Here is a 24,927-nt window from a genome sequence, read left to right on the forward strand (position 1 = left end):
AAAAAAGGAGAGGGGCGCCTGGGTGGCTCAGTCGGTTAAGTGTCTGACTCTTGATTTCAGCCCAGGTCATGATCTGATGGTTCATGAGATCGATCTCCGCTTTCGGATCCGTGCTGACAGGGCAAAGCCTGCTTGGGATTCTCACTCTCTCCCTCTGCCCCTCCCCTGCTCTCTCTCTCTCTCTCTCAATAAATAAACTTGAGAAGACAATTTAAAAATAAAGACCTAAAAAATAATTTAAAAAAGGAGAAAGAGAAGATTTTGCGTCTTCCCAAAAGTTCGTTAAGAGAACATGGGTTGTAGAATCAATGACAGATCACAACGGCTTGAGTGAACAAATATGTAAAGCTCTCTCTACAAGAAAATAAATACAAAGCTCAAAATAATCCTTATGTCAAAGAGACATGTTTTGGGATGGTATATTCTGCTCCCCTTCAAGCTAAAGTGAAAAATTCAGAGCGAAAAGGATCGTCCAGGTAGAAGAAATGACCTATGTCAAAGCATGGAACATACACTGGGAACTGTTTGTTTTTAAGTTATTTACTTTGAGAGAGAACAAGTGAGGTAGGTAGGTGCAGAGCCTTCTTGGGATTTTTCTCAGCGCAGAGCCCGATGCAGGGTTCGAACTCACAAACCCCAAGTTCGCGAACTGAGCTGAAATCCAGAGTCCGATGCTCAACCCCCTGAGACCCAGGCGCCTCGCCGGGAACTGTTAATATAACATATGACTGGAGGGTAGTAGGACGTGTTATGAGAGGGTCTTGGGAAATGAGGTCAAAGACGTAGACAGGAATTAGTTATGTCATGCAACGTCACATGTGCTACTTTGGGGAGTTTAAAGTCAAGTCCCAGATCTATTTATTTCCCACGGTATGTGTTTGTAGGTTTTCAGGGATATACAAACCATATTTTTATCTAGCTTCCCCTTAGTTGTTGCCTTTTATACAGTGCGTATTAAAGCTTTATTGACTTTGAACCTCCTGTCGGGCTAGTTGACTGACCGTAGGGCCCTGAAAAGAGCAAAAGCGATGGGGTTAATGAGTCTAGATTGGAAAATGTTCTTTGTGTCAAGAGTGCTAGGCCCCACGAAATAGACAATCTGCGGCACTGACATTTCTGTTAATGATAGTATCGAAGTCCTGACCATTTCAGGCTGGGCGGTTGAATGCCTCTCTTGGTGAGGTAGCTCAAGATCCCGGTTTCGCCTCTTGGCTTTACCAAGTGAAATCTCATTAGATCCCGTCACCCGTGCTCATCGAAATCTGACGAATCAGGTATTCCAAAGATACACTTTGTTCATTTGTGATAGAGATTGTGTCCAGCAGTCTGTATGTCATTCTGGAAACCCAAGGGCATATCAGCCCCTTGTTGTGGCATCGCTGGTCATAGCCTGGCTTACATTAACCGTACTTTGGTCTGCGTGGACACCGAGCAGACGCCAGACCCTCAGCAGCAGCAACGTCGCAAAGCGTTTCTTCGGATGTAAAGGGCTGCAATTTCTAGTTGGAGAATTACTGAGACTAGTCCCCTTCTCCCTCATCAGCCACTCATCCAACAGGAACAAAATCACCAAAGTTTCACCGCAATGCTGCGTGAACCGTCACGTGGCCCTGGCATTCTCTTTGACCGATGAAATTGTGTCCACAACACGTGCAGGGCTCTGAGGGGATGCTGATCTGTTTCCCTCTGCTCGTTTTACAGCTGGGCAAACGGATGCTCGTAGAGGGTGAGCGATTTTTCCCGGGATAGCTCAGCTCGTCGGTGTCAGAGAGGGGACTAGCAGCCAGGCTTCCTGATTTCCCAGTTCGGTGCTATTTTCACCCTAGCACTTAGTACTCATAAAATATGTACAAAGACAGGTATGGAAAAGCAAACTGGTACCTGCATCGAATGATCTCTGTCTGCAAGGTACTCTTTGACACTTGTGACTAGAAAATCCCCATTGGAATCTTCAAAGACTCTTTTGATGGAGGAAAAAAAAAAAAAAAAAAAAAAAGCAACGGGAGAGGTCATTTTTGCTGTTGGAAATTTCCACCCGTTCTCCTGTACCTCAATACATTTTCTAACCATTTTTCTTGTTCAAACAGCCTGTTTTAGTGCCATCTATTTGAAAACACAGCCATGCTTTTAGAAGTTGAATGCAAAATATGATATACATAACCATAGGACGTTTATAGAATAGTCTTAATGTGAATATAGGATACCTTCTGCCACAAATCTTGGGAAATTCCATATAGCATGAATGGAATCGATTGTGCAGGGCCTGGTTGACCCTTGTTGGGGGTTTTTGTATTGTTGCATGAGAGCAGTTGGAGCTGTGTGCGTTTCGAGTGCTCTTCCTGTATAAGAGAGATTTTATTCCCGTTTAGGTTTTGTAACTCGCCCCGGCCTTGATAACTAGGTAGGGCTGACCCCAGAGGATAGCCAGGTAGAAGATTCTCAGGGACAGTTTGGACTTCCCTTTGAGGGCGGTGGTCATCCTTCCTGGCCGACGGTTCGATCATAAAGAGAACTGTTAGATGATGGAGGGAGGGGATGTTGGGTTTGGGTGAATGGTAAGTCCCGGCTCCTGTCTGGGTCTCAAATGGCCATCGCTGGAAAATGAGGAGGAGAAGATTTTCTCTCCTAGGTCCCCAGTAGCTCTGTCTTCATCTAATTATCTGATTCCTTCATTTTTCTGTTAATATTCAGTGCCTGATCATTTCAGAGTCTGTGAATGATCTAGCAGCGAAGCCGCGGTACCCTGGGTGTTGACCGTGCTAGTGTGGCTAGCTCTTTCTTTTCCGCTTAGCCACGTACCCTTCTCCCAGACCCCGCCACTCTGGTCCACGAAGACAAACAACCTGTGTTGTCTTCCATTGCATCCATAGCTCTTGGCTCGCTTTTAATTAGTTTTTAAATCTTAATTCCGGTATGCTTAACATACAGTGTTTAGATTAGTTTTGGGCGTACAGTATAGTGACTCAACAATGGTATACATGACTCAGTGCTCACCTGATAAGTGGACTCTTGAACCTCCATCACCTATTTCCCCCCGTCCTCCCATCCATCTCCCCTCTCACCCTTAGGAGTGGAATCATAGGGTACTTGCCTTTCTCTGACTTGTTTCCCTTAGCATGATACTCTCTAGCTGCACCCATGTTATTGCAAATATCAAGACTTCATTCTTTCCGGGGCTGAATAATATTTGTGTGTGTGTGTGTGTGTGAACCACATCTTCTTTATCCATTCATCTATTGATGGACACTTGGGCCGCTTCCATAATTTGTCTAAGTAATGCTGCAATAAACTAGAGGTGCACGTATCCCTTTGCATTAGTGTCTTTGTAGTGTTTTGGATACATACCTAATAGGACAATTACTGGATCGTAGGGTAGTTCTATTTTTAACTTGCTGAGGAACCTCCACGCTGTTTTCCACAGTTTTCTTCAGTTTGCTCTCCCACCAGCAGTGCACGAGGGCTCCTTTCCCTCCACATCCTCGCCAACACTTGTCGCTTCTTGTGTTTTTGATTTTCGCCATTCTGACCGGTGTGAGGTGACATGTCATTGTAGTTTGATTTACATTTTCCTGATGATGAGTGACGTTGAGCATCTTTTCATGCGTCTGTCGGCCATCTGGATGTCGTCTTTGGAGAAATGTCCGCTCGTGTCTTCTGCCCGTTTTTATTCAGATTATTCGTGGGTTTTTTTTTTGATGTTGAGCTGTGTAAGGGTTATATATATATATATATATATATATATATACACACACACACACACACACACACATATATATACATATATATACATATAGGATATTAACCCATTTTTGGACGTGTCATTTGCAAATATCTCTTCCCATTTGGTAGGTTACCTTTTAGTTTTGTTGATTGTTTCCTTCATTGCGTAGAAGCCTTTTATTCTGATGTAGTCCCAGTAGTTTATTTTTGCTTTTTCCCTTGACTCCGCAAACATTTCTCGAACAATGGTGCTTTAGCCGATGTCAGAGACGTCACTGCCTGGGCTCTCGCCTAGGATTTTTATTGTTTCAGGTCTCACTTTTAGGTCTCTAATCCATTTTCAGGTTTTTTTTGTATGGCACAATAAAGTGGCCCGGTTTCATTCCTTTGCATGTAGCTGTTCAGTTTTCCCAACACCATTTGTTGAAGAGACTTTTTTCAATTATATATGCTTGCCTCCTTTGTTGAAGATTAATTGACCATCGAATCATGGGTTTATTTGTGGGTGATCTGTTCCGTTGATCTCCATGCATATTTTAGTGCCGTTACTGTACTGTTTTGATTACCATAGCTTTGAAATATATCTTGAAATCTGGAATTATGATAACTCTAGTTTTCTTCTTTTTCAGGACTGCTTTGGCTATTCAGGGTCTATTGTGATTCCATACAGATTTTAGGACTTTTTGTTCTAGTTCTGTGAAGAATGCTATTGGTATTTTGATAGGGATTGCATTAAGTGTGTAGATTGCTTTGGGTAGTATAGACATTTTAACGATATTTGTTCTTCTAACCCATGAGCATGGAATATCTTTCCCTTTCTTTGTGTCATCTTTAATTTCTTTCCTTGGTTTCTTATAGTTTTCAGAGTACAGGTCTTTCAATTCTTTGGTTAAATTTATTTTTACGTATCTTACAATTTTTGATGCAATTATAAATGGGATTGTTTTTCCGGTACCTCTGCTGTTTCGTTATTGTTGTATAGAAATGCAACAGATTTCTGCACATTGATTTTATATCCTGCGACATTGCTGAATTCATGTATTAGTTCTACCAATTTTTTGGTGGGGTCTTTCCACATAGAGTATCATGTCATCTGCAAACAGTGAAAGTTGTACTTCTTCCTTACTGGTTTGGATGCCTTTTTGTTTTGGATGTCTGATTGCTGTGCCTAGGACTTGTTGAAAACAAGTGGAGACAGTGGACATCCCTGTCTTGTTCCTGACCTTAATGGAAAAAAAACTCAGTTTTCCCCCATCGAGTATGATATTTGCTGTGGGTTTTTCATAGAAGGGCTTCATTATGTTGACGTGTTGACGTATGTTCCATCTTAAACCAACTTTGTTGAGGGTTTTTATGATGAATGGATGTTGGACTTTGTCAAATGCTCTTCCTGCATCTACTGAAATAATTACATGGTTTCTATCCTTTCGCTTATTGCTGCGATGTGTTGATTGACTTCCAAATATTGAACTGCCCCCTTGCATCCCGTAAATAAATCCCACTTGATAGTGGTGAATGATGTTTTTTTAATGTATTGTTGGATTCAGTCTGTTAGTATTTTGTTGAGGATTTTTATCATGTGTTCATCAGAAATATTGACCTGTAGTTCTCCCGTTTCTTCTTTTTATTTTTTTAAAGCGTATGATCAACGTGGGGCTCGGACTCACAACCCTGAGATCAGGAGTCACATGTACTCCTGACTGAGCCAGCCCTATGTAGTTCTCTTTTGTTGTAGTGTTTTTATTTGATTTGGTATCAGGGTAATGCTGACCTCATAGGATGAATTAGGAGGTTTCCTTCCTCTTCTATTTCTTGGAATAGTTTGAGAAGAGTAGGTATTACTTCTTCACTAAATGTTTGGGAGAATTCACCATGAAGCCATCTGGTCCTGGAATTTTGTTTGTTGGGAGTTGTTTTGATTACTGATTCAGTTCCATTGCTGTTCATCAGTCTGCTCGAATTTTCTATTTCTTCCTGCTTCGGTTTTAGAAGGTTATATGTTTGTAGTAATTATCTGTTTCTTCCAGGTCGTCCAATTTGTGGACATCTAATTTTTCATAATCTTCCCCTACAATCCCTTGTATTCCAGTGGTGTTGGTTATTTCTCTCCTTCCATTTGTCGTTTTGTTTCAGGTTTCTCTCTCTGTTTTTTAAAAATTTTTATTTATTTTTTATTTTTCTAATGAGTCTGGCTATAGGTTTGTCAATTTTGATCTCATCAAAGAACCAGCTGATCTGCTCTATTGTTTTGTAAATTTCTATGTCATTTATTTTTGGTCTAATCTTTATAATATCCTTACTTCTGCTTGTTTTGGGTTTTCTTTGTTCTTCTTGTTCTGTTTACTTTAGTTGTAAGGTTAGGTTGCTTATTTGACATTTTTCTTCCTTCTGGAGGTAGGCCTGTATTGATATGATCTTCCCTCTTAGAACTAGCTTGCACTGCATACCAAGGTTTTGGACCATTGTGTTTTCATTTTCATTTGTTTCCCTATAAATTTTTATTTCTTCTTTGATTTCTTGGTTGACTCATTCATTGTTGAGTGGCATATTATTATCCTGCATGTATTTGTGCTCCTTCCAGATTTTTCCTTGTGGCTGATTTCTTGTTTTTCTTTTCTTTTCTTTTCTTTTCTTTTCTTTTCTTTTCTTTTCTTTTCTTTTCTATTCTATTCTATTTGAGGGAGAGAGAGAATATCTTAAGCAGACTCCATGCTCGGCACAGAGCCCAATCCTGGACTCGATCTTACAACTCTGGTATCATGACCCAAGCCAAAATCAGGGGTCAGACGCTCAACCGACTGAGCCACCCAGGCACCATCCCCCCCGCCCCCCGCCGCCACCCCCGTGAGTGATTTCTAGTTCCATATTGTTGTTGTCAGAAAAGATGCGTGATAGGACTTTGATCTTTTTGAATTTGTTGAGGCTTGTTTTGTGGCCTAACATAATCTATTCTGGAGAATGTTCCATGTGCACTTGAATATAATGTGTATTCTGGTGTTTTAAGATGGAATTTTCTGAATATATCTGTTAAATCCATCTGGTCTATTGTGTCATTCAAAGTCACTGTTTCCTTGTTGATTTTCTGTTTGGATGATGGATGATCTTTCCATTTATGTATGTGGGCTGTTAATGTCACCTACTATTATTGTATTGCTATCAATTATTTCCTTTATGTTTTATGTATTTGGGTGCCTCCATGTTGGGTACATAAATATTTACAGTTGTTATATTCTTGTTGATTGCCCCCATTATTATTATATAGTGTCCTTCTTTGTCTTTTGTTCCAGTCTTTGTTTGAAAGCCTCTTTTATCTAATATAAGTATTGGTACCCTGGCTTTCTTTTGACAACCTTTTGCATGACACATGCTTCTCTGTCCCCCCCCCCCCCCCAGTTTCAATCTGCAGGTGCCTGTGGGTTTTAAATGAGTGTCTTTTAGGCAACGTGTATTGGAGTCTTGTTTGTCTTGTTTTGTTTTCCCACTTTACCACCCTATCTTTTGATTGGAGCATTTAGAACATTTATCTTGAAAGTAAGTGTTGATAAGTATGCATTTATTGCTAATTTGTTATTCGTTTTGTTGTTTTTGTAGTAACTCTCTGATCCTTTCTTTTCTTGCTCTGTTTCACAGTTTGCTGCCTTTAGGATTATACTTAGATTCCCTGCTCTTTATTTTTTCACAACTATAACATAGATATAACAGCAGTCTATATTAAGTTGATCCTCACTTATCTTGACGCAGGTCTTTACTCCTCTCTCCTCATGTTTTAGAAATATTTTGTCCAATTTGAACTTCCCTTTATTTTGTGAATCCCTTGAACGATTGTTCGGTATACTTATTTTTACTGCTTTTGTGTTTCCTATGTTTTATACTCTCACTTAAGGTTTTTCCTTTCCAGTCAAGTTGTCCTCTTTAATATTTCTTATTGGGGTGGTGGTGGTCACGAAGTGTTTTAGTTTTTGTTTGTCTGAGAAACTCTTTGTCTCTCCCTCTGTTCTGAATGAGAGCCTTGCTGGATAGAGGACTCTTGGCTGTAGGTTTTTCCCATTCAGCACTTGGAATATATCATGCCACTCCCTTCTGGCCTGAACAGTTTCTTCTGAGAGATCTGACGATAGCCTTATGGGGTTTCCCTTGTATGTAACTTGTCTTTTTCTTTCTTTCTTTTTAAGTAGGCTCCATGCCCAGCGTGGGGCTTAAATTCACAATCCTGAGATCAAGACTTGTGTGCTCCACTGATTGAGCCAGCTGGGTGCCCCTGTCTTTTCTCTTTCTGCTTTTAAAATCTTTATGACTACTTTTTACCATTTTAATTACTATGTGTCATCTTTTTTTAAAACATATTTTTAAATGTTCATTCATTTGAGGGGGGGGCGGGGGGAGGGGAACAGAGAGAGGGAGACACAGAATCCGAAGCAGGCTCCAGGCTCCGAGCTGTCGGCACAGAGCCCGACGCGGGGCTCGAACTCGTGAACTGCGAGATCATGACCTGAGCTGAAGTCCGATGCTTAAGCGACTGAGCCCCGCCGGTGCCCCATTAATTACTACGTGTCTTCTGGTGTACCGCCTTTAGTTGATTTTTTGGGGTGATCTCCGTGCATCCTTGATCTGAATATCTGTTTCCCTCCCCAGATTTGGGAGATTTTCTGGTATTATTTCTTAAAATAAATACTCTGTCCCCATTTCTCTCTCTCCTTCTTCTGGGTTCCCTATTGTGTGAATGTGGTTGCATTCGAGGGAATCTCTGCGGTCCCTAAGCCTATTCTCATTTGCGTAATTTTTCCTCTCACTTGCTCACCTTGATTATTTGCATTACTCTGTCTTCTAGATCGTTAATTCATTCATCCCCTTCTAATCTGCTATTTATTCCAGGAAGTGTGTTTTTTTTTTTTTTAATTTTTTTTTTTTAACGTTTATTTTTGAGACAGAGAGAGACAGAGCATGAACGGGGGAGGGTCAGAGAGAGAGGGAGACACAGAATCCGAAACAGGCTCCAGGCTCTGAGCTGTCAGCACACAGCCCGATGCGGGGCTCGAACTCACGGACCGTGAGATCATGACCTGAGCCGAAGTCGGCCGCCCAACCGACTGAGCCACCCAGGCGCCCCAGGAAGTGTGTTTTTAATGTGAATTATTGTGTTATTCATCTTTGTTTGGTTCTTTTTTATCTCCATTAAGGGTCTCACTGATGGCCTCCCATCGTTTCTCAAGTCCAGTGAATGTCTTTATGATCATTACTTTAAATACTCTATCAGGCATATATATCCCTTTTCTCCATTTCGCTTAGGTTTGTGAATGCGATTTTGTATTTTTCTTGCATTTGAGCCATATTCCTCTGTCTCCTCACTTTGCCTAACTCTCTATGTCTGTTTCTATGTGTTAGTAAAGTGAATTACATTTCTTGCTCTTGAAATTAGCGGCAGGGGTGTGCGCTTTTAACAAGGTGGCGCCTGTCCTCTTCCGCAGGGGTCACACCACAACTGTGGCCATTGGGCCACCCAGGGCCTCTGCACAAAGCCTGTGTGGTTGGGGGCTGCCTTTTTAACAAGGTTACATGTGATCGCCACGGGAAGTCAGGAAACGCAGCGTTGGCAAGGTTTGCACCAGAGTTCTTGGGAAAGAGACTCTCGGGGTCAGGACTGAGGCAGGCTTGATTGGACGGGGCAGCTGCAGTGTTTCGTAAGTTAGATAGTAAACACTGGCACCAGACTTGTTCCTGCGGGTGACCATCTGTTTATGCTGGGTGGCATGGGAGGGAAATGGTGCCTGCTTGCTCCTTTGTTCCTAGAGAAGTCCTTTAGGGAACCCTGAGACTAGTAACTAACTCTCCCTCTTGTCTGCTCCAGTCATCTTTCAAAATGATGCTTCCAAGATGTGTCTCAGTGGGGCCATTTGCTCTGCCGTCTCTTTCAGGGCTGGGTGTTAGCTTCCTCTGGCCCTCTGGCCTCTTCCAGATCCCATCTGCTGATTTTTAAAGCTCCAGACTTTATGTCCCACTGGCTGTAAGAACTCAGGAAATTTGGTCCGTCTGATTTTCAAAGCCAAATGCTGTGCAGTTTCGTCTTCCCTGTGCAGGCTTCCTGGCACCGTAGTCTGTTTCTCCTCCCTCTGGGCACTCCTGGCTCCTTCCTTCTGGTGGCTAGACTCGCGGAGGTTAGCTCCCTTTTGCGTCTCTGCCCTTCCTACCCTCTTTGATGTGGCCTCTTCTCTCCATATAGCCACGGAGTTTGTTCTGCCTGCCTTCGGGTCATTTCCTGTGGTGTTTGCATTGATGGTGAGCGTTCTCTTGTTGTAGTCCTGGGACAAGGTGAGGGTAGGGTCCTTTTACCCTGCCGTCTTGTCTGGAAGTCAGTAGCTCTTGGCTTTTCATTTATTAAATTCCCTTTGACTGCTGAGGATCAGATACCATCCTACACACGACAGAAACAAAATAAAAGTCCCTATCCCTAGGTGAAAGAGGGAAATAAGCCAGCAGGGAAGTAGGTAGTGGTAATGCATTGTCAGAAGTGTTCTGGAAGTGATAGGAATGCGGGCCCTCTAGGGACAGAGATGACTATCAAGGACAGATATCTATAAATGATTTTTTTTTTAATTATCCAGTTTTTATAAGTAGTCAGCAGTTCAGAGTGCCTAGCTTTAAGGTTGACCTTAGGTAGATTAGAAAAGACGTGCAGAAGGGGCGCCCGGGTGGCTCAGTCGGTTGTGCGCCCGACTTCGGCTCAGGTCATGATCTCACGGTTCGTGGGTTCGAGCCCCACGTCGGGCTCTGTGCCGACAGCTCAGAGCCTGGAGCCGGCTTCGGATTCTGCGTCTCCCTCTCCTTCTGCTCCTCCCCCTACTCATGCTCTGTCTCTCTCTCTCCCCTTCAAAAATAAATAAATAAATAAATAAATAAATAAATAAATAAATAAACATTAAAAGAAAAAAGAAAAGAAGTACAGAAAGTTTGGGACTCAAGTGTGGCTTGTGTTTCCAATATTATGTTTGTGAGTCAGCTCCTTGGAATGTGGAATGCATTTTTTCCCACAGAAAACAATGGTATCCATGGTAATTAGGTTCCCAGGACAGCCCATGAAAGCCTATGTAATGCATAATCTGAAGGATCATGCTATGTTAATAATGCCATACATGCTGATGACCGTGCAAAGCGATGCTTCTGTGGGAAAACCCATTCCACGTTTCACCCATGGGTCCCAGAAACACAGCGTTTCCCACTGAAGCTTCAGGAGCGTGGGAAGAATCTCTTGCTTTGCCGGCCACCTAGATGGTAAATGCATGCGCCCGAGCACTTGAGCCTAAGATTATTGTGAGTATTACATGGAAATGGGGACAATACGTACTGGGAAGAGAGGTGGAGGTGAGCAATTCAGCAGGAAAGCAAGGAAGGTATGAGAAGGAAAGAGAAACAAGGAAGCGACCACTGAATTCGGAGGAGAATGAGTTCCCAAGGTCAGCCCAGGCAGGAATGAAAATATAGCTAGGAAAGTGCCTCTGTACCCAGGGTGGTTTGGGGAATAAGGGAAGGAGTTACACTTTATCGAGTTCCAAATGAGTTCTAGGGTGCCTCCGACATTTTACACGCGTCTTTTGTAATCTTCAAAACAATTTCTTACGAGTCCTGTTTTCAGAGGACATAACTGAGAAGCAAAGAAAAGCCATTCCGAGGGTCACACAGCTAGTAAGTGTCACGGCTGGGATTCAGAATCTCATTCCATGAAATTTCTGTGATCAACAAGTTCCTCAGTAAGGAATATTTACGAGCTGGGGATAGCCCCTCCTTTTTATGGTGCAAAAAACGAAGCAGAAGCTTTAAGAGTCATCCTCTCAAAATATTACTGCTATATAAAGGTAGTCCCGGGGCGCCTGGGTGGCTCAGTGGGTCGAGCGTCCGACTTCGGCTCAGGTCACGATCTCGCGGCTCGTGAGGTTGAGCCCCACGTCGGGCTCTGCGCTGACGCTCGGAGCCTGGAGCCCGCTTCAGCTTCTGTCTCTGTCTCTCTCTCCACCCCTCCCCCACTCATGCTCCGTCTCTCTCTTTCTCTCAAAAATAAATAAACATTAAAAACAATTAAAAAAAAAAAAAAAAAAGGCAGTACCACCGGAATTAAAACCATGGGATACCCTGACTCGTAGTCCGGTGTTGTTCACGCTATGGAGACCTTCGTTCGACAAGGAAACGCATGTTCCATCAAGTCTTCAGCGTGCTATTCGGTGCTTTTCTCTCTAGAGATCTCATCCTAGTAGACTGAGGCAGCCTAGAATAAGAGCAGGAGTGAAGATATAAGCACAGTACATTAGAGGAAAACGGAGACTATAATTCTGATTCAAGGGATCCGAGGTTTGCGCAAGATACGGTGGTGCTGTCCAGATAGCAAGCGATAGATAAGCAGACCAGGAGTGCAGATATTCTAGAAGTAGCCAGAATCACGGCGCTCATTTGTGGTGCGCTTAACTTTGTGGTGGTGCACTGGGCAACACTGGGGGTGTGTTTTGTGGTAATTACCTTATTTATTCCACAGCGAGCTCCGATGGTAAACGTTTACTAAACGTCCTCAGGGCGTTTAGTTCGCTGTGGCCCGAATTGTTTCCCCTCTAAATTCAAACACTGACGCACCGAGTCCCCGTGCGATGTTATTTGGACCTGGAGGCTTAGGAGATGATTAGATTTAGATGATGAGGTCATGAGGGTAGAGCCCTAGTGGTAGGACTGGGGCCCTTATAATAAGACATAGCAGAGATCTTGAACAACACCCCTCTGCCCCACATGAATGCACAGGAGAAGGCAGCCATCTGTAGACTAAGAAAAGAGCTCTTACCAGCAGCTGAGCATGCTGGTGCCTCGATCTCAGACTTTTAGCCTCCAGAACTGTGAGAAAATAAAGTTCTGTTACTCAAGGGCTCCAGTTTGTGGTATCTTAGAACGGCAGCCTGAGGTGACCACGAGAGAGAGCTCTAGGGTTTGGCCAGAACCCGGCAACATTGGCGAACGCAGGGCTTTGAATGTTACATGCAGGGCGTTGGCCTTCGTTCAACCGGCTTCCCCCGACCAGTGAAGAATGTTTAGGACGAAATATGTGATCTGATCCGAGGCTAGTATTCTGTGCGCTCTGCAATGGAACCAGTGGAGAACATTGGAAAGATATTCGGGTGTAAAGAAAATCAAGTAACAAAATCGTTACATTCAGTAGGTAATTGGGGAAGAGAAAATCCTTGGCTGGATTTAGTAGGCAGGGCTTCCCAGGGCACAGACGTGGGGCTGGATAGGATTTGCACGGGGCGGCACGGGGTGGGCGCGGGGGGGGAGCAGGGAGGAACGGTATACAGGCAGACCTCATTCTATGGCACATTCCTCTAGTGATCTTCGCAGATACCGTGTTTCTTGTAAATCGAGAGTCTGTGGCAACTCCGTGTCGAACGAGTCTGTGAGTAGTATTTTCTCAATAGCATTTGCTCACTTTGTGTCTCTGTCACATTTGAATTCTTGAGATTATTTACTTATTTACGTATTTTGAACTGTTTATTTATTTTTGAGAGAGAGAGAGAGACCGACAGACAGACAGCAAGCAAGGGGCCGAGAGAGAATCCCAAGCAGGCTCCCCGCTGTCAGCGCAGAGCCCGATGACGGGGCTCGAACTCCCAAATCGTGAGATCACAGAGCCAGTGAAGATGTTGTGAAGGTTGCTGCAAGGACAGCAAAAGATTAAGAATATGACCTCAACTCAAGGCGGCAGCAGGGTTTGAGAGGACGGGCTCCAATTCTGGAAGGAGTTGGTAAGATAACTGTGCTTGGCTACAAAGAAATCCTCTGTGAAAGAAAGAGTCCGTCGACGTGGCAAACTTTGTTGTTTTATTTTGAGGAATTGCCCTGGGCATCCAAAACTTCCCCAACCACCATCGTGATCAGTCAGCGGCCAACCAATATCATGGCAAGACCCTTCACGATCCAGCAAAAAGATTATGACTCCTTAAAAGTGAAGATGATGGTTAGCAGTTTTTAGTAGTAAAGTATTTTAATTTAGTTTTTATTTTCTTTTTCTTTTTTAATGTTGCACATTTATTTATTTTTGAGAGACAGAGAAACACCACGAGCCGGGGAGGGGCAGAGAGAGAGAGGGAGACACGGAACCCAAAGCAGGCTCCAGGCTCTGGGCTGTCAACACAGAGCCCGATGTGGGGCTTGAACTCACGGACCATGAGTTCTTGACCTGAGCCAAAGTCGGACGCTTAACTGACTAAGCCACCTGGGCGCCCGTTTATTTTTAAATTTTATGTTTATCAGAGAGAGAGAGAGAGAGAGAGAGAGAGAGAGAGAGAGAGAGAGAGAAAGAAAGAATTTTAAGCAGGCTCAATGCTCAGGGGCAAAGCCTGACACAGGGCTGGATTCCACGAACCATGAGATCGTGACCTGAGATGAAATCAAGAGTCCGGTGCTCAACCGACTAAGCCACCCAGGTGCCCCAGTAATAAAGTAGTTTTATTTTTATTTCTTTTTATTTTTTAAACGTTTATTTATTATTGAGAGACAGAGACAGAGCATGAGCAGGGGAAGGGCAGAGAGAGGGGGAGACACAGAATGTGAAGCAGGCTCCAGGCTCTGAGCGGTCAGCACAGAGCCCGACGCGGGGCTCGAGCTCACGAACCGCCGAGATCGTGACCTGAGCCAAAGTCAGACGCCCGACTGACGTAGCCACCCAGGCGCCCCAATAAAGTACTTTTAAATTAAAGTATGTAGGTCTTTTTGTTTTAGACCTGATGCGACCGCACACTTAATAGCTTCCCATATAGAGGAGACGTAATGTTTGTATGCAAAGGGAACCCAAAAAAATCATCTGACTCATCTCATTGTGATGGTCTGGAACCAGACCCACAACATCCGTGGTACGCCTGTATTCCTGGAGAAAGGAACGAGCTGTAGAAAGGAGAAGGGAAATATATGTGGAAAATCACATAAGGGGGAGTGAGTCGGGTGTAGATTGCGGGACACAGTCCTGTTCAGCTGGATCAGAGTGAATTGTGGAGGAAGATAGCAAAAGATAGGTCGCAGTTACTACATAAAGAATTGCCTGAGGGACTCAGATGAGGTCTGGGGCCACATGGTTATGTCCCCTTTCCTGAAGGTAAAGGACATTAGACAGTAGCCAGGCTTGAGCTTTGCAGATCTTTGTACATTTCTGTCGGTGCTGACCAATGATTGCTTTACACTTGGTACTCTCTTGGTTGTGTGCAGAGTTCCTGCCCTTAAAGGACTGCTAATCTAGTGAGGCCAAATACTCATATTTAAAATCTCCTAAGAATATATGAAAATAAGAAATATGAGTGACGTAGTTGATGCTGATACACAAGCTGAGAGCCAAAGAGCGAAGGCATTCACTAGTTGATCTGAAACGCAGTTGGGCAAAGAGAGAGGAGGTCTGAGCATCCCACAAGCCCAAGTGGCGGTGTTCCCTGAGCATGAAGAGACACCGTTCTTCCTGTGATCGCGGAGGGTAAAAGGTACGGATGGGAGGGGGGACAGGTCAGCCAGGGGAGGCAAGTTCTAAGGTTGGGTTTTAAGGCAGAGAGGAGGTTCCTTTTGAGAAGCATAAACACTTTAGTTACGTGCTTTGTGACATTTAAAGCTTCAGTGAGGGGCGCCTGGGTGGCTCAGCCGGTTAAATGTCTGACTCTTGGTTTCAGCTCAGGTCGTGATCTCACGGTTCGTGGGTTCGAGCCCCGCATCGGGCTCTGTGCTGACAGTGCAGAGCCTGCTTGGGATTCTCTGTCTCCCTTTCTCCCTGCCCCTCCCCCACTTGTGCTGTCTTTCTCTCTCGCAAAATAAATAAACTGAAAAACAATAAAGCTTTGGTGACATTTCTCCTGTTTAATGAGAGGCAAAAGCGGGTTATAGATGATAGGCTGCATTTAGAATGTATGGCATTGGCACATTTTAGAGGCAGGTCCACTGAGGGTTTGTAGTTCGCGTTGAGTTTATATGCTTTTATTGAACCATTATTGAAACAAGTCCCTTCACTTCCTCGTTGCTTTGTTTTTCTTTAGCTCTTGAAATACCACAGAGGCTCTCTGATGATTTTCTAGACTCGGAGCTTTATTATTATTAAAATAAAGGCTGCTTTTCAAGTTCGCCAAGCATTGATCAACACAATATCTTTCGAAACCAATCGGATTCATTAAGCGGAAATCACAGGACAGAGGATCTTGTCATCGTGAGTGATTTGAGCTCTGTTGCAAGTGTTGGTGTTGATGCATTTTTGTTGTCGTTCGCAAAGAATATTTACATCGTAGAGGGCAAAAAATCATGGGGGGCGCCTAACGGAAAGAAAACATCAGGAATGATGGGTTTACCTGTAGGTATTTTCGTGGTGTTCTCTACACCCATCGATCTGTTCCTTAACTTGTAAGTGATTTCTTCAGTTCAGCTCTGGGCAGCACATTTAGGAGCTGCAGGAGGCTAAAAAGCGAGCACATCGTTTCCCCCCCCCCCCCCCCGGCCATTAAGAGGTTTATAATTGGAGATATAAATATTGCTCAAAGATGACTGTATTACGAGCGGTGTCGTTTGGAGAGGCAGATATCGTTATGGTGCGGATGGGCCACCGGAAGCTTTGTAGACAGGAAATCTGTGCTGAGGCTTGCGGAGCGGGTCCCCGTTGGAAAGCGTGAGGATTCAAACAAGGAGCCCCTCGGAAGTCAACGGGCAGGGGGACAACTCATCACGGCCGCTTCAGCCGGAGACGAAAGATTAATTATATCTTTATATATACGTGGCATATCACAGACCCCCAGAGGCTGCTCCTTATCCCTGCATTAGCCGTTAAGTAAGATCTTGAATCAAAAAGCACAGGGGGTAGATGGTACGATGGGAGAACAGGAATGGGGGGGGGGGGGGAAGAAAAGCATCATTAATATTCCTACCCCGTCACAGTCAGAGTTGCACCTCATTTCTTTGTTCTATTCTTAACCTGCTTTAAATATTTTCGGTGCTAACGACACTATATAAAGAATTCTAACGCAACGTTAGGGCCATGGTGCGCTCGGTATCACATTTTCTGACAAGAGATGAATCCTCTTTAAATGCATCGGTTGAGAGGGGATGGCGCCTTTAAATCGTTATAACAGGATGTCTAGGACCAAATTGAGGGCAAATTAGGTGAATCGCTACTATAAAACATCCAGTCTATCCACACTGTAGGCCGCAATTTCTCTGCAAAATCAGTGAGGCGTTAGGGACTCCGGCAGAAATGCCTGGTTGTTTTGATTGGGAGGCTGCTCAGTGATTTGGCCTTCCAATAAATAGAGGAAGGGCGTGTCTACACAAGGTTGATTTCTTTGTTTTATGCGGGGGGTGGGGGGGGAACAGAACTTTGGCCCACGGTCCAGGTATTTCTGCCTATTTCCAAACGTTTAATAGCAAGTAGGCAACATTTTTGGCCGACTGTTTTTATGGGTTTCGGATGGACGCTTGGCAGTGTGTGGACAGAATTCTCTTCGTGATGAGAAGGCTTTCTGTTCACGTTTCTTGTGTGTGTGTGTGTGTGTGTGTGTGTGTGAACTTAGAATCATGGTAGAAATATGCCATTGTCAAGACACTGCTGAAAATTCACGCTTGTTCTCGATCCTTCCCGTTCTCCTTAAAATACAGCTGTCTATGAGGCAGGCACTGACATGTTATTCAAAGGGAAAGGCGTACCCCCCCCAGACCCCCCCCCCTTTTTTTTTTTGGCTGGCTCAGTAAGAGATTTATACCACCCTAGGAAACAGCCTAATCTCTCCCTGTCTGATTTGTCAACCACAGCATTTGGGGCCGTATTCCCAAAGTTGACAGACTGTTCACAGTATATTCAGAAGAATTTTTTCCCTATTAGAAAAACGGACCCAGGGAAAGCCCTAGATGGAGGTGCTTAGAAATTTCTAATTCTGTGACTCTTATCACCTTGAGCCTTGTGCTTCCATGTTCCAAAATCGTTCTCTTGGCCTAGAATGAATCCCACTTACCATGTAACGTCTGGCTTGGATGCCCCCTTCTTCAGGAAGCTTCCTCTGAATTGGCACCTTGTTGAGAGTCCTGGGGCACGTATCCCACATAGCCTTGTACCGGAGTAATCTGGCTAGGTTTTGTCTGTCGTACGGGATCAATTTCCCAAGGACAGAGACTATTTCTCGTGTATGTTTATATCCTCCCCCCCCCCCCCCCCACCGAACCTCCACACATAGCATACCCTCAAAAAATATTCATTGAATTAATTCATGCATGGTACGTATTTAACTCTAGACTGTCAGGGAGAGGAAGGACCTCTTTAAAGCGTTCGGAGTACAAGCGGGGGAGGGGCAGAGAGAGAGAGGGAGACCCAGAATCGGAAACAGGCTCCAGGCTCCAGGCTCAGAGCTGTCAGCGTAGAGCCCTACGCGGGGTTCGAACTCACGAACTGCGAGACCATGACCTGAGCCCCCGTGGGATGCTTAGCCGACTGAGCCGCCCAGGCGCCCCAACGAGAGTGTTTTCTTGAACTCCTAGCTGCCTGCCTTCCTGTTTCATGTTCTTGGCTGCTGTTGATCATTCCAAAGGCATACTAGAGCGGAACCGGAAATGTCAACCAGCCATCCCAAGGTGATACGCACATCGGCCTTCTTGTCGGTCGAGGCACGGTTTTGTTTTGTTTTGTTTTGTCGTTTCCACCTGCTCTGCCTTGGTACCTCTGCGTACCAGGTGTAATGTCAAGAATATGGCTCATACTCTAAAAAACTAGGACAGTCTCATGACAGTAAAAGGTCAAAGAGCACGGGGTCTAGGGCCTCGGAAGCTTCCGCTGTCCTATGCCTGCACACAACCTGGACCACAGGGCTTCGCGGGCACACACACACCCAACCTGTATTCATACGTACCCTGACACACACACTCTTGTGCAGACATATGCACCGACACGAGTGTGCACACGCACCTATACATTCACGTTTTACAGCCTCAACAGCCTCGAACGCAGCCCCTGGCTCCCGATGCTTTCTGTCATCCGTGAAGTTTGGTGATAAGGTTATTGTATGACGTTGAGTGTAAGGTCTCACTTATGATTCCTCCACGCCCCCCAACCCCCACGTCCACCCACTGGAACCTTGTTGCTAGATTCTGAAGTGTCACTTCTGCCCCCGGCCCCCTTCCCCCCGGGATCTGCTTCCTGGTGACTCCACATTCATCCCGTGGAGGGCCAGATATAACAAGCAATATCCTTCACCCTCTTTCACACCGAGCTCCCTTTCATGGACGGTATTTTTTTTTTCTTAGGTTTATTTATGTATTTTGAGAGAGAGAGAGAGAGAGAGAGTAGCAGGGGCAGAGAGAGAGGGAAAGAGAGAGAATCCCAAGCAGGCTCCACACTGTCGGCACAGAGCCCTACGCGGGGCGCGAACTCACCAAGCGTGCGATCGTGACCGGAGCCGAAGTCAAGAGTCAGACACTCAAGTGACTGAGCCACCCGGGCACCCCCAGTATTTTTTTTTTTTTAATTCTGGGGATATGTGTAAAAGAACTAGAAGAACCAAATGCATGCACTGACACCGGATTCTCAACATGCCAATCTCTCTTTATGCTCCTGGGCTTCCGGTCTCCACTCGGTTCGGATATTGACTTTTTGCTTTATGGTTTTAGTCACGTGGCCACGACGGCATATCAAACTGAGTGACCACCCGAAAGCCATTACAACAGGGAGCTGTCGGCATGAGTATCAGGGGACCATTCATCTAGGATCCAATTCTCTGGTTAGGATGACTTTAACTAACCATGGGAGTCACCAAACCCCTTTTAAAAAGGCCCAGAATTTACTGCTTGTGGGACTGGTGAACTTGACATGTTTTACACGGGATCAATAATACAATTTAGATGCTTGCTGTATTTCCGAGTAAATGGAACAGTCTTAATTCAAACTATAAACAGCGCTACAGAAACTCCAATGTCAAAGTTTCTGAAATGAGACGTGGAAATTGAACAGATTCCCCCCTCCTCACATACCAAGCAGCATCTTGGCTATTTTTAATTAGAACTAGCTAAATATAGCGCTTATCTTTATAGACTAGGGATGTGGGTGACATTTGGCTAAACCTTTTTAAAATACAAGGCTTGTAAGTTACGCTGGTTGCTGGAAAAGCAGAAATTAAATGCTCAGACGTTGAGCTGACCTAGTGTGGGGGTTCAAGTCAAAGAGAACGTGAATGGGAGGCGACCAGAATTGGAAAAACCCAGGATTCGTTGCTGCCTTGGTAGTAGCCTGAGATGAGATCGAGAGAATGGAGGCGTCACCATGACAGATTTTTGAGAAGTAATTATAGAACTAAAATAGCAATAAAGAGTCTCGGGAAGGAAAATCAATCATAGTTATATGGAGATCACCAAATATGTCACCCAGGAAACACTGGGTTTTAGTCCACCGCAGATGGGTCACCACCATCGGGCACCCACCACTGGCAGCTCGGCTCAGATGGGGGTTCAGAGCGGAAATAGGTTGTGCGACCGCCTCTTTGATTGGCCTGTCTGCCTGGCCTCCGTGTTTACCTGCTGTGAATCCAAATGCTGGCCATGAACTCCCAGCTTGGCCCGATCACGGAGGAAATGAAGATTATGGCTGACCTGAGCAGTCAAGCCACAGGATGTTTATAGTGTTGGCAGTGAGTGAAAGGCAGGAGATTGCTTAGGTGTCACTTGAGGTGGCAGGCGGGTTCCGTGACAAGGAAGAGTAATGATTTTCTAAAAGCGTCTCCCCAACGTTTGATGAAACGCTGATCGCCCTTCAAAATGGGAGGCCGGGCCTCATGATCCACTTTTTGTCTCTTTACCATTTTTCTCTTCTTCTTCAGGACGGTGCTTAGGAACCGTCGTTTGGGCTGACATGTATTTCTTCACTTTGATCCTCTGAGGACCAGAGAGCATGCGTGGAGCGTAACAATCGCTCCACGGGACCGGGTAGAAGGTTCATTTCGTTGACAAAACGGAGCATAATGCAATGGTTACCTCTGCGTTCGCACTCTGGGTGGTCATCATTTTACTCTTCTGTTTGCTGATTCGCATGATCTGATTTTTCTACGATCCTCGAATACTCAAGGATATTTTTCAACACTATCCTTTTTATCCCCAACGTGGGATAGGGTTGAAAAATATCCTTGAGTATTTGAGGATCGTAGAAAAATCAGATCATGCGAATCAGCAAACAGAAGAGTAAAATGATGACCACCCAGAGTGCGAACGCAGAGGTAACCATTGCATTATGCTCCGTTTTTTATGCATTTATACATTTGTGGGTGCATGCATATGAAAAAGAGAGTTTGAAATACGATATATTGATATGTCCTATGGATCAAAATTTAGACTATAGTGCAATAGACATAACGTGTGCGTGCGTGTATAATGTCTTACATTTTTAGAGAATATGCTATTTTTATATTCTACTGTTTTGTTTCATAACATTGTTTTACTGTAATAATTAGGCTCACATAACCAAATTGTGGAGTTTGTACATTTCCCATGTCTGCAGGCTCTTTTCTCCTTCCTGCATAGCCCAGCCACCTCATCAGCAGTCTATCCCCGGTATAGGCTAGTAGGTTTTTACAGCCCGGGTCTATAAAAAGCCGGGGTCTTTTTGTGGCTGGGATGCATTCTGACTGCATGGCGCCCCTGCCATACCGATTGCTGAATATTTGAATATTACCCCTGGACATTACTGGATGTCTTTACATGCTAAAGAATATTATACAGCTGTTAGAATTAGGCTACAGACAGCGAAGCAAAAACCATAGGAAATGTGGATGTCTGCGTCCCCTTCATAGATGCAATGGAGCTGCCAAGCAGTATTGACTGGGTTCATTACCAAGTGGATAGTAGAGCCCGCGGAGATCATTGAATTCATCAGGCCAGGATAGTTAGAGAAGACTTCACAGGGGAGATCAGATTTGAGATGGCAGGGTGCAATTCAAGTGAAGTGAGTCAGAAAAAGGTATCCTGTATTTGGGAACCTGGGAGAAGACTGGATTTGCTTTTGGATTCATTCTCTTTCCTTTCCTTGCTCTCTGAGTGTTTTGACCCTGGCGAGCTACACTTCTTGGTCTTCGTGGCCAAATGGCTTCTGGTTTGATTTGACCAGTAGATGACTCTAGTCGGCGATTGGAGGACAAGAGAAGACTAGAAACCATGGTATGCCCTCTGCTACACTGTGGGTTTCAGGCAGTTGGCAATGTCTCCTCTTGTTGGTTCTTGTTCCTACTGGGAAAATGCAGGGTCCTCGCTTTTGTTGAGTCTTTTCTTCCTCTGACGTTCCAGATCTGTTCTTGTAGCCCTGACCCCTGGTTCCCAGACTCGTAATATTATCACTTGCATCTGTCCCTCGCCCCTATGGGTGGTAGCAGCGTTTTGGGTTACTAAGCTCTAGGTGGCCTCATCTTTTCCCCATTTGTTCTATCTGTTCTTCTAACGTGGTTGTAATGTGTATTAAATTCCCTCTTGAGCTAGCTGGTTTGGCTTCTTTTCCTGGCTGCATTCTGATTGATGTACTCTGTATCAGGAGTGGAAAAAAACAAGGCTGTTAAGACAGGGCCAGGGACGCCTGGCTGCCTCCGTTGGTAAAGCACCCGACTCTTGATCTCAGCATTGTTAAGTCTGAGCCCCATGTTGGGTGTAGAGATTACTTGGGTGTAGAACGGTTAGGGCCAGATTGGTGAATTGTGCTATTTCTGGCACAGGTAGGCAAGATTGCCGGACTGTGAGAACCTCCAGAAAGGTATTCCCATAAAAACATTCCGCTGCTGAAAGGCCAGTATGTGTGTCCCATAAATTTCAGGTTATTTTCCAGGATGTCACTGGTAGCAAAACCGGAAGTGGACTGAACCTCTCTTCCTCTTGACTCCATAAGCAATAGCTGCCCGGAAGAGAGGAGGAGAAGGATCAAAATGGAGTGCAATTCAGCTTGTTGGTGATGAATCCTGTAATAGAGATAGAAATGTACACCCAGCCCTGGGAACACTGACACCTGGGTCTGCCTTGGGAGCTATCAAGGCCTTTCAGGAGGAGGTATATCACCGTACTGAGTCCCGGAGCAGGCATTTTAATTTTGCATTGCCGCTGTAAGAAATTACTGCAAACGTAGTACCTTTTAATTTTTTTTAATGTTTATTTACTTTTGAGAGAGACAGAGACAGACTGCGAGTGGGTTAGGGGCAGAGAGAGAGTGAGACAGAATCCGAAGCAGGCTCCACGCTCCGAGCCGTCAGCACAGAGCCCGACGCGGGGCTCGAACTCACGGACCGCGAGATCGTGACCCGAGCCGAAGTCGGACGCTCAACCGACTGAGCCACCCAGGCGCCCCAACAAACGTAGGACCTTAAGACAACACAAATTTACTATATTACGGTTCTGGAGGACAGAAGACTCGCACCGGTCTCGCTGGGCCAAGAGCAACGTGTTGACCTGACTTCCTTTCGGAGGCTCTAAGCGATCATTGTTCCCTTGCCTTTCCCAGCTTCTAGAACTGCCGGCATTTCTTGGCTGGTGGTCCTTTCCCTGCATCTTACAAATCAGCAGCATAGCTTTTTCCAGTCTCTCTCCGACTCCGATTCTCCTGTCTGTCTTATAATGACCCCTATGATGGCACTGTGCTCAACGGGAGAATCCAGGACAATACTGAGAATCAAATCTAAAAGGTGCCTTTTGCTACGTCAGGTAACATTCAAAGATCCTGAGAATAAGGATGTCCGTGGGGGATGGTCTAGTCTTCTGCCTACCACGGTACGTTTGGCATTTATAAGGCATGAGGCAGAAGGGAAAATGTATTTTCTTTAGAAGGAGCAGAGCATGCTGGACAGAAGCACAGAAGAATGTAATGTAGCACATTCTAGCCCATCAGCAGATCGTCATTATCACTGTCATTTTTCACCACCCCCCCCCCCCACAAAAGGCATATTCACTACGACCTCAGGAATATACACTGTGCCTCACATCCCTACGCTGCAAGAAGAGATAAGCTATTGAACCCCAAACACAGGCTGTCCTAAAGCCGAGCTGAGTATAATCCTTTAACAAAGCATAAAAGGACATTGGACTGGGGTCTGGTGGTCCCTTTAACCTGTTTCGGCCTTGCCACCTGTCTTAGTCCTTTTGGGCTGCTCTAACAAAGATATGTATGCTAGGTAGTTTTAATCAGACAGAATGTATTTCTCACAGTTTGGGAGGCTGGGAATTTCAAGACCAAGGTGCTGGCAGATTTACTGTCTGGTGAAAACCGGCTTCCTGGTTGATAGCTGGGTGTTTTCTTGCTGTGTCATTATAAGGAGGAAGGGAAGAGGGAGCTCTCTGGGTTCTCTCTTACAAGGGTACTTACTAGTCCTGGCCACTCATGACCTAATCATCTCCCAAAAGTTGCACCTCCAAATATCATCACGTGGGCATTAGGTTTCAGCCTCTGATTTCACGCCGGTGCGGCGGGGGGGGGGGGGGGGGGGGGGCGGGGGCGGCGGGAACATTCAAACCATTATATCGCCAAATAGCTATGTGCTTTTGAGAGAGAAAACTATCTTCTCTTAGCCATAGTTTCCTTCTCTTAAAACAGGGATAGAGGGGCTCCTGGATGGCTCAGGTCATGATCTTGTGGCTCACGAGTTCGAGCCCCACATTGGGCTCCACATTGACAGCCCAGAGCGTGGAGCCTGCTTTGGATTCTGTCTCTCTCTCTCTCTCTCTCTCTGCTAATACTCCACCCCTCTCTCAAAAATAAATGAACATTAAAAATGAAATAAAAATAAAATGGGGGTAGAGCTCTTAACCTTGTGGGGCCTTTGCTAACATTCAGGGAGATAAATCCTCTAGAAGCTCTGAGCATACTTCCTAGCATATAGCTTCTCCTTTATTCAAGAAGACAAGGACCAGTTCACCAATTTTAGAGGCTACAGAGCGTGTGGTCTGGTAGTCAGTGGGCAAATGGACCAAAGGTGAGACAAAACCAATATTGGAAACCCAGAACTAGCCAACGATACTGGAAAATCCATGACAAAGGACAAGGTAACTGGGAGAAGACCAATAAATTGGTATTTTAGAAAAGGGCACACGTGACAACCTTATTCGCTGCTACTGTAGTAGGAAGCTATGTTTTAGGGAGCTGTTATTCAGAATGCTAAGCTAGGAAGGGGCTCTTGTGACTCCCACAGATGCCAGCGCCTGAAGGGTGTAGGCTATCTGCAGTCT

The sequence above is a fragment of the Panthera pardus genome, unplaced genomic scaffold (genome assembly GCF_024362965.1).
Source record: "Panthera pardus isolate Hobbes unplaced genomic scaffold, ASM2436296v1 HiC_scaffold_27, whole genome shotgun sequence".
In the NCBI taxonomy this organism is placed as follows: domain Eukaryota; kingdom Metazoa; phylum Chordata; class Mammalia; order Carnivora; family Felidae; genus Panthera; species Panthera pardus.